The sequence below is a fragment of the Raphanus sativus genome, chromosome 7, assembly GCF_000801105.2.
Source record: "Raphanus sativus cultivar WK10039 chromosome 7, ASM80110v3, whole genome shotgun sequence".
Lineage (NCBI taxonomy): Eukaryota > Viridiplantae > Streptophyta > Magnoliopsida > Brassicales > Brassicaceae > Raphanus > Raphanus sativus.
In genome coordinates this window covers 12,859,781-12,870,264 of record NC_079517.1, presented here as the reverse complement: position 1 = coordinate 12,870,264, position 10,484 = coordinate 12,859,781, and the positions used below count along the sequence as shown (strand labels likewise).

General features: G+C 33.3%; 1 non-coding gene across 1 annotated transcript; it reads right to left on the bottom strand.

Moving 5' to 3' along the window:
* Positions 1 to 7,380: 7,380 nt before the first annotated feature.
* On the bottom strand, positions 7,381 to 7,487 carry LOC130498155 (small nucleolar RNA R71). Its single transcript, XR_008937077.1, has one exon. It is a non-coding gene; the product is annotated as a small nucleolar RNA R71 (small nucleolar RNA).
* Between the last annotated feature and the right edge of the window lie 2,997 nt (positions 7,488 to 10,484).

Genomic DNA, 10,484 nt, shown 5'->3' with positions numbered 1-10,484 from the left:
AAAAAAAATTAACCTTGCATTAATATATGTTATATAACCGTAATTGTTTTCTGTAAATATACACTAACCACTACATTAGGATAACCATGTGTTATATAATTGTACATAAGTTAATTATTTTTAACATATAAAAAATTACAGAAAATGTTACAGAAACAAAAAAATCTTACAAACCAACATTATAGTAGCAGGTCAAGATATAGAACAGACAAATATGATTACAAAGAAATGGATATACCGACATATAATTAAAAAGAAGAGTGTATGCTGGATCAAGTTTTAAATTAATACTTCTTCCGTTTCATTTTAGTTGTCGTTCTAATTTATGCATACATATCAAGAAAACATATAATTTGTGTATTTCCAAAATAAAAAATAATAATTAGCTATACAATTAACCATATTTCAACCATTAGAAAATAAAATGGAGAAACTTATTAATAAATTTTGCATTGATACTCTAAAACAACATTTATTTTTATTTTGAAACAATTTTTTTCTCTACAACGATAATTAAATAGAAACGGAGAGAGTATTATTTTAGAAATATATTTTTATTAAGTTTTATTCACAAATATGATTACAAAAGAACAAAAATATGATTACAAAATATAAAATATGAAAATTAAATTCTCTAAAAAAAGGTAAAACAAAAATATATCCGCCTTAGAATCTAGTTATTACTTTTGTTTAGCTACTTTTTTTACTTTTCTAACGACGGTGAATCACTAATGAAAAAAACTGAATCTTCTGTTTGTTTAAACAAAAACTGGATATTTTGGCTTTGATCGGTAACTTTGCGTAATGGCGTTTTTACGCGATTCCGCGAGTATTGAGAATTTTCATTGTGGAAAATTTAGTTTTATTAGATTATGGTGGAAAAAAATATAAAATTCAACACTTTCATACTACTAAATCATAAGCTAATACCATTTAAAATTTTTAAATAAATATCATTTTTTAATGATAAATAGTAATGTTAATAATAAAGTAATATTATAATTTGTTTAATAATATTATCAAATGTCAGTCTGTTATTAAATCATATTAAAAGATAAAGTTAAATAAAAGCTAAAATAATTTTAATAAATTTTAGTTATTTTCATATTATATAATAGTTACATTTATTATTGATATTTATTTTTATTATAAAAAGTGAATAATATATAAAATATTTTAATCGATTAAACTATTTCATCATTCCGCAAACTTTAAATTTTTCTGCAGCTTAATTATTTTTTTCTGCTGTTTAACTATTTTTCTGCGATTCCTCGATCAAGCAATAGTTAACAATCAGAGCGTTTGCCACTTGAATTTTTACTATATCCAAAAAGGAACTTACAATCCATTTACTAAACCGTGGAAATCGATCCCTAGCTTTCTAAGAGCATCTTCAAAAGCACTCTATATTTTAGAGTTTGCAAAACTCTATAATTGAAGTCTCAAGATATTTTTCTCCAAAAATAAAATTTAAAACTTAACTTCAAAATTATTTATAATTTGCTCTATATTCCTTATATTTATCATAATCAATATAGATCCATAAAACTTTTATAAATAATATAACATATATAAAACATATAACAATAATATTAATTAATAGAATCTTACACTACAATATAAATACAAATAAAAATACATAATTAAATAATAAAATACAAGAAAATACCACAGTATTCCCTAAAATAATTTTCCTAATGATCCATCTTGGGTGACACAAAATTTGTAAAGAAACATTTTAGAGACTTTAGAGATTCCGGACGAGACTATTAGTTTTGTTGTAATATTTAAATGTGTGTCATAATTTTTTGTCTTTATCTACCTTTAAAAAGATATTTTTATTAAGTTTCTTCTGTAAAATTCTTGCTGTCTAATTCTAGTTTTAAAATAATATATATATTTTTAGTTTACTTTTATGTGTAAATTTTCATTTTATAAAAATAAATCTGAAATAATTATGAGATATAAAAAATCTAATGATTAAAACGATAAATGAAAAAAATATTTAAGAATCATAAATGTGATGTGTTGTTAATTGTAACGAACAAAATACAAATAAAATGATGAAACATAAAATTTGAAGTTTTGAATAGTGAAACTTCAAATATGAAGTTTCATTCCTCAAAACTCTAAATTTAAAATTTTGAAATTTCTTTTTGGAAACCAAAAAAATCTATATTTAAAAATTATAGAGTTTTTTTTGGAGATACTCTAAGCAAGTCACATGTTAAATATTTCCCCGCTCAAATAGATCACTGGACCAAACACCAAACCTTGTTCGTTAATATCGAAACTAATTTTGTTGACAAATTTTTTTTGTCGTGATGGGTGTTTGTTTAAAGAAAGGTTTAACAACATTCACGATTTCTTTTTGAGTTGGGAAAATTGCCAAAACAGAACAAAAATTCAGCATGGTTGTCCCAATAGTATAAAACCATCATTTAATTGTTTTTTTAGTATAATTTTATTCATAATCCCAAAAAATAACATTTGATTAATCTAATTAAACATTTTAAACTAATAGATTTTGTTGAAAAATAAACTAAAAACTTTTGAAAAAGGGAAAATAAAAATAAAACTTTTCAAAAAGTTTTTTTATGAAAATAAAATTCGTAAAATTTATAAAATAATTTTTTTTAATAAAAACGTTAAATAAAATTTATGAAAACGTTTTACAAATTTTTATTTTTATAAAAAGTTTAAAACTTTTTTGATAAAACTTTAATAAAATAAAATTTGTAAACTTTATAAAAATAAAAATAAAAATAAAACTACAAATTTTTTTTAATAAAAACTTTAAACAAACTTTATACAAAGTTTTAAAACGTTTGTAAACTTTTTAATTTTATCAAACTTCTTAATAAAAATAAAACTTTAAAAAAATTAATAAAAATTTAGTAAAATAAACTATGTAAACTTTATAAAAATAAAAATAAAACTATGCAAAAAGTTTTTAGTAAAAAACTTTGAATAAACTTTATAAAAAACGTTTACAAAGTATTTTTTTATAAAAAGCTTAAAACGTTTGTATATTTTTTAGTTTTATTAAACTTAAAGAAAAATAGAACAAGAGTTTGTCAAAATCACAAGATAAACTATATATCATAGATTGATGAAGAAAAAAATGCAAAATCATTTCTTTCACAAGTAAATCGACCATAACACGTTTTAGGAAGTTATTTAGGAGATTTTTAGAATATTTCTTTAACTGAAATTTCATTAATTTTTGCAAAAAATCAGGTATTCTTATCCGTAGAAAACGTTTTCTAAAAATTTAGAAAATGATAAAAATCCTGATTTTTATAACTTTAATAATTTTGATAATTTTAATAATTTTTTTTGATTCACAAAATTATTTATTCTATTAGTTTTCAAAAATACAAAGGGTAGAGAAGAAAAAAAATGTACAAAATAGTTTTATACCAAAAGGACAACAACATAATTTTTTTTTGTTCTCTTTTAGTAATTTTCCCTTTTAAGTTTTCGTTTAAAGAAAAATCTCATATCCACCTTTACTTTTCAAAAACATTTTTAGCATATATCATTTGATGTTTAGGCGACACATATCAAATTCAATGGTACGAGAATTTATGGTTCTAGTTCTAGTTCTATATATTTCGGTTTCGATTTCTTTTAAATTTATAATTTTTTTTTTGGTTTTTAAATTAGACCAGGAGTGATTTTTAAATTAAATTTATAATGTTTCGTTTCAAACATCACATATTTTGGTAGAAATTATAAAACAGCCGAGTTTTCATAATTTAAAGGTATTTACGGTGGTAATCATCACATTAAAAGAACTGTATCATTTTTTTTTTTTTTGAAACTGGCTTTAAAAGAACTGAATCATGGTCCCTTCACTAAGGATGAACTCTTCCTTGGACATTATATTTTACTTTTTTTTTTGAAACACTTATATTTTGCTTTAGATGTACATTATATTGTTTTAACACGTTTTTTTTACATTTGCTTTCACGGTGAAACTGAACTACAAAACGCAAATGTATTGTCTGAGCGTTTTTTCATGATAAGCTACTCAAGAAGTTAAAACTTATACAGTTACAAAGAAAAGAAAAAAGTTAAAACTTATGAAAACGTCAAAAACATACCAACTACTTCACAGAATGAAGTCGTTTAATTTTTGGCGACAACGATTCATTTTTATCAGCAGATACACATCATTTGGTTTCCAACAGAGTAAATGTGCCATAGTTTTTTTTTGTAGTCTGAGTCATCCGGATCCGTGAACCCGACTAATCCCAGAGGCCGGGAAACAAACCATATTAATACACCTTGATTCCACATGTGCGCATCTTATCTTAACTATCGCGCGCACACACACACGCACAAAAGTGCCACAGTTAAGATTATTTCTTGTAAATTTTTACAATTGACGTATCAATCCTACAGCCAAACAACCTAGAGATTATTTCTTATTTAATTAGTTCACACTTCAAGCTAGCTGGTGTTAACATCATTAAAAAATTCAAATCATTCATATTCACGAAAAATATATCAATATCATTTACGGTTTTAATATTTTGTACGAACGATAGCTAGATATTGTCTTACATAACATCAAAGAGATGAAACATCGATAAATTACTCAATCCATCTTTAGAAGTTTTGTGTAACACGTCAGATTCTAATTTAGAGTATTGTCATATTCGATGTAGTTAATGGCTTTGTTTTTGTGACAAAACATAAGCATAACAAATTAATTAATACCATGTTATACTCTCTCCATTTTTTCATTTGACATTTTAAAATTATACACACAAATTAATAAATACTAGGTGATAATCTGCGCTTTGCGCGGAATAAAATATATATAATTGTTGAAATTATATATTTTGATTATGTATAACATACTAGTATTTTTTACATTAAACCATATTATCGGTTATTGATTGTTAAAGATATAATACGTTTAAAAAAGTCATGACTCGATACTAAATAATACAATACTGGCATAAGTTTTCTTGGCCATATGTATGCTTGCGGTTTACACCATAGTTGATTCCTTTTTTTGTCATATAAGAACGTTACCGAGCAAGACACCTTTAGCTTGGTCTAATATTATTACCTTTGCAATAACTTAGGATTAAGCATTTTGCACTTAGTTAAATAGGACATAAAACGAACATCCAGTTCATAGGTTTCTTCTCCATGCTTGTCATTATGCAAAGTTTCTACTTTTTTAGCTACCACATACTTTGCAATTCATATGGTGCACATGACAAAACACCTCTGATATCTTGCATATTTGCATTGTTTTAACCATTCATTCATAAGCATTTGCATCATATAGATTAGGATTTAGACATGTTTAGGTTGCATTTGGCATACATATGTCTCTATCAGGTATTGGAACACCACATGGAGTTCTTGGAGACATTTGGAAGCAATGTGATCAAAAAGGAGGTGAAAGATGAGCACGGATGGAGGCCTTAGAGAAATCTTCTGTTGCTAAGATTTTGTGGAGACACAGGAAGTTGAGTTAGCTTTCTAATGGAAGTGGTTTCAAGTCATTTGGAGATGTAATGAAGGAGTTATGATCAATTTACTAGAGGCATATCCATCCTGGTCGAGAACCGCAGAGTGACCTTCCGGAGCGACCCCCCAAGGTCGCTCCCAACCAGAGCGACCAACCAGAGCGACCCACCTAAGTAGCTCGCGTTTTCATCGCCCGGAGACACAAAAATTGAGGCTGGAGCGACCTCTCAGAGCGACCCCCAAGGTCGCTCCAACCCCTTTTGCTACACGATTTTATGATTTTTCAAGGACTTTTTTGCAATTTCTTATGCACGTTTTTACTCTGAAAAACCTAATGTTTAAGGATGTTGTAGCCACCTTTTGGCAGATTATCTTTGATCTATTGAAGAACAAAAACTCTCTCAAGAAAAAGATTTCTTTTTGGCTTGATTTGTGATTGTTCTTGTGATTTCTCTTCTATTTCTCTATATGATTCATCTGAAATCCATCATGGGTTTAAGAGGAATCATGGGGATTAGTGAGTAATCACCTTTTGGATTCATGGGTTAGGGTGATTAAGGGTGATTAGATTAGTTCTAGAATGTTTTAGGTGTAGATCATACTTGTTCCTTGCTAGTAGAGTGATCTTAATGCATCATTTGAGTAGGCCACTCAAAGGGTGATCTCTAGGCATTTTCCACCCAAAAGGTGTTTGATGAAATGCCTGAGTCAACTCTCCTAGGCTTTTAGTGTACTTTGCCAAAGAGATTTGTTGTTAAAGATGCTAAGATAGCTAATAGACTTGTTAGTAATGATTGCTTGCATATTATTCAACCAAAGACATTTGATGTTTGAGACATGTTAGCAAATGAGCATTCATCTAGACATAGAGCTTGCTTAGAATTGTGTCTAGGCTTAAGGTTAATAGTTTGATTGATTCATTTGTCATCCTTAGTTCGAAACCTGATCACCCAAGGTCTAAATCCCTATACCCATGAGTTCTCCTTTCCAATAGCTTAAAGTATCATTTTTATTGCTTTGCATTAGCTTCAATCATTAGTTTAAAACCCATCCAATTCTCTGATTGCACTTAGATTAGGCAAATACTTGCATTCTCTCTATATTTGAATCCCTCAGATTTGGTTCGACAACTTACTACCACTATACTATCATTTGACTTAGGAGCCTCAAACTCCTAACATCAAATTGGCGCCGTTGCCAAATTCTGAGTTTGATTTAAACATTGAGATTTAGTCATTTGCTTGAGACTAAGTCATTTTTATTTTTGTAAGTTACTGATTCTCTTCTTCACTCTTTGTGATTTTCAGGTGTATGAACTTGAGGAGCAAGGGTACATCAAACCTTGTTCCAAGAGCCGCAGACATCAGAGCTTTAGAGAGAGAGTGTGCTAGAAAAAGAAGAGAATAAGAGAAACAAGCTCAACTGCAGACACTGGAAGCTGCAATGGAAGAACAACAAAATCCTCAGAACCCCAATGGAGTCAACAATGTTCCACCACAAGGGCCCCAACAGCGACCAGCTCGCCCCATTGGCACTTATGACTGCCCCAACATCCATGGTCCTAGACTTGGAATCCGAGCACCAGCTATGGCTGCTAACAATTTTGAGATCAAGTCAGGACTGCTAAACTGCATAGAGAACAACAAGTATCATGGTCTGGCTGTGGAGGACCCATTTGATCACTTGGATAAGTTTGACAGCTACTGTGGTATGTCAAAGACTAATGGTGTGTCAGAGGATGTCTTAAAGCTCAAGCTATTCCCTTTCTCTTTGGGGGACAAGGCACGTCAATGGGAGAAGTCTCTACCAAGTGACTCCATCACCACTTGGGAAGACTGCAAAAGGGCATTCTTGGAGAAGTTCTTCTCTACCTCAAGAACTGCTAAGTTGAGGAATGAGATCTCCAGCTTCCAACAGAAGAACTTGGAAGGATTCAGTGAAGCTTGGGAGAGATTCAATGGTTACCAAGCTCAGTGCCCACACCATGGATTCTCTAAGGAGAGCTTGCTGAGTACATTCTACAGAGGTGCTCTTCCTAAGTACAGAGCCAGACTGGATACAACTAGCAATGGGTTCTTTTTGGGGAGAACTGAGGCAGAGGCAGAGGCTCTGGTTGACAACATGGTTAAGAGTGATGCAGTCTACAGTGGAGACCACGACAGAAGCAGCAGAGGTGATGACAATCAAACAAGGAATGAGATAAAGGCTCTTCAGGAGAAGATTGACAAACTCATTGCTGATAAGGCCACACAAGCGCAGGTGAACTTTGTTGGTAACCCACAACAGGAGATACCTCCTACTGTCACTGAGGTTGATGGTTTGGAAGGGCAAGAAGAATTGTGTTTCATCAACAGTAATGGTAGCTGGTACAAAAAGGAACCCAACTTTCAGTACAACAACTACCAACAGAAGCCCTATTCAAACAACCAGCAAAGTGGTTATCAGCCTAGAAACAACCAGCAGCCTCAGCAAACCTCCTCTCCTAGCTCCTCCGCCCCTCAAGAGAACAGCACTGATGCCTTACTGAAACAGATCTTGGAGTCTCAGACTAGAAGTGAGAAGCATGTGGGCTATGAGCTGAAGAACCTTCACTCCAAGATTGATGGGAGCTACAATGAGCTCAACAACAAATTCTCCCACCTTGCTTCTTCTGTCAAGAATTTGGAGAATCAGTTTGCCTCCATGAGCTCCCACCAGAACCGCCAGCAAGGATCTCTACCTGGAAAGTCAGATCAAAACCCTAAGGAAGCAAAAGCTGTCACACTTAGGAGTGGTAAGCAGTTGACTCCTGTAACCCTCACCAAGGATGCTGAGAAACAAGGTGAGGAGGTGGCCATCAACCTAGATGATGAAGTGGTCATTGTTGATGAGAAGACAGATGCTGAGATCTTGGAGAAGATTGTGAAAGCCAAGGGTAAAGGAAAGGTTGGAGAAGAGAAGAAAACAACAAAAGATGGTGAATCTGCTGCTCCAGCAAGTGAGAGCTCTCATGTCCCCCCTCCCTATGAACCAAAGCTTCCATTCCCTGGTAGATTTAAGAAGCAGCTGCTACAGAAGTACAAGGCTTTGTTTGAGAAGCAGATGAGTGAAGCTAAGGTTACAATGCCCATCATTGATGCTTTCATGCTGATTCCTCAATACAGCAAACTCCTGAAAGATGTTGTAGCTGCTAAGAAGAAAGAGATGGAGGGTATGATGGTTCTGAGTCATGAGTGCAATGCCATCATTCAGAGGCTTGATGCTCCAGAGAAGCTAGAGGATCCAGGATGCTTCACACTCCCTTGTGCTCTTGGACCTATGGTATTTGAGAAATGTCTCTGCGATTTGGGAGCTAGTGTCAGCTTGATGCCTTTGTCTGTGGCAAAGAAGCTTGGCTTCACTCAATACAAGAAGTGTAGACTCTCTCTGGTGTTGGCTGATCGTTCAGTGAAGTACCCTGTGGGCATCCTAGAGAACCTCCCTGTGAAGATTGGAAGGTATGAGATACCTACAGATTTTGTGGTGCTTGAAATGGGTGAGGAGGCTCAAGACCCATTGATTCCTGGAAGGCCATTCTTAGCTACAGCGGAGCTATCGTGGATGTGAAAGAAGGGAAGATTGACCTCCATTTGGGCAAGGAGAACATCCTCCACTTTGACATCAAGGAGAAGATGAGGAACCCCACTGTATTTGGACAAGCCTTCACCATTGAAGAGATGAATCCTTCTCTTGCTGATGATCACTTTGATGAGCTACCACCTGAGGAAGATGGGGTGTCAACTCCACTTTCTGCACCTAGTCCAGCCTGATCCAAAAGAGGCAAAGTCAAGCTAGAGACTTAAAACAAGCTCACTTGGGAGGAAGTCCCATGAGTATCCTTGTATATATTGCATCAGTATTTGCATTATCATTTTATTGCATCAAACAATGGGAAAGTGAAGTTGTGTGCAGGTATTGAGCAGAAAGTCGGACACCAGAGCGATCTCATCGCAGCGATACCTCTAGGTCGCTCCACCTGGGAGCGACATGTCCAGAGCGAGAAGCCGAGTTCGCTCGCGTCACACGCGAGTGGAAACACAGAAACCGACCTCAGAGCGATCTTCTCCCAGCGACATACCGAAGTCGCTCCAGCTGGGAGCGACCTGTCGCAGCAACGTTCACACCTCGCTCCACGGAAGGTAACACACAATCCCACTTTTCTTTGTGTTTCACATTTCCATTGGGTACCTCACTCACACAGAGACTGTGTGATTTAAGTGTGGGGGAGGTACCAAGTATTTGATCATGTTTGTTTCCATGATTTTGAGTCTCATGCATTGCATATTACATTCTTATTTGCATAGAAAAATCCAAAAAAATAAAAAATTTGAAAAACACAAAAAGAATCATTTAGTTGCATCATTTGCATTTTTAGGATTGAGTCTAGAAGCATATAGGTTGCATTCATGCATTAGGGGGATTTCAACCTTGTAAAGAGCTCATGCTAAGTACTGAATTTATTAACCTTTGTAATCATGACAAGTAGCTTGAGCACCCTTTGGAAAGCTTGTAAACTTCGCGCCTTTGAATGCTCCTCTTGAAACTCATTTGACTGTTGATACTCTCTCTTTGAAGCAAGCTCCTGTTTTAATGTCTCTTGCATATGGTCCCTTGTGTACTAAGTCATGGATATACACACTTGAGTTGTCCCATCCTTTTTACCAATCTTCTTGACAAACTCAAGTGGTACTCCACTCCCAAAACCCATACCTCCTTTTTAAACCATCATTATTTGTTGAGTGAGGCCTCTTTGGAAAGCTTTACATGTGCATAATGTTGAGAGTATTGGGAACGACAATGCTTAGTCTCCATTCTTGCTAGATTAGTCACTCTATTGTCTAGCTATAGGAAGGGGGTGAGTGTTGTGATTGTGATTTGGGAATATGAAAGGTTTGACTCTTTGTGTTTAAATGATTAGTCTTTATGGGATAAGTGGAGAAGTATCTAGCTCTTATTGTGAAAAGTCTTGG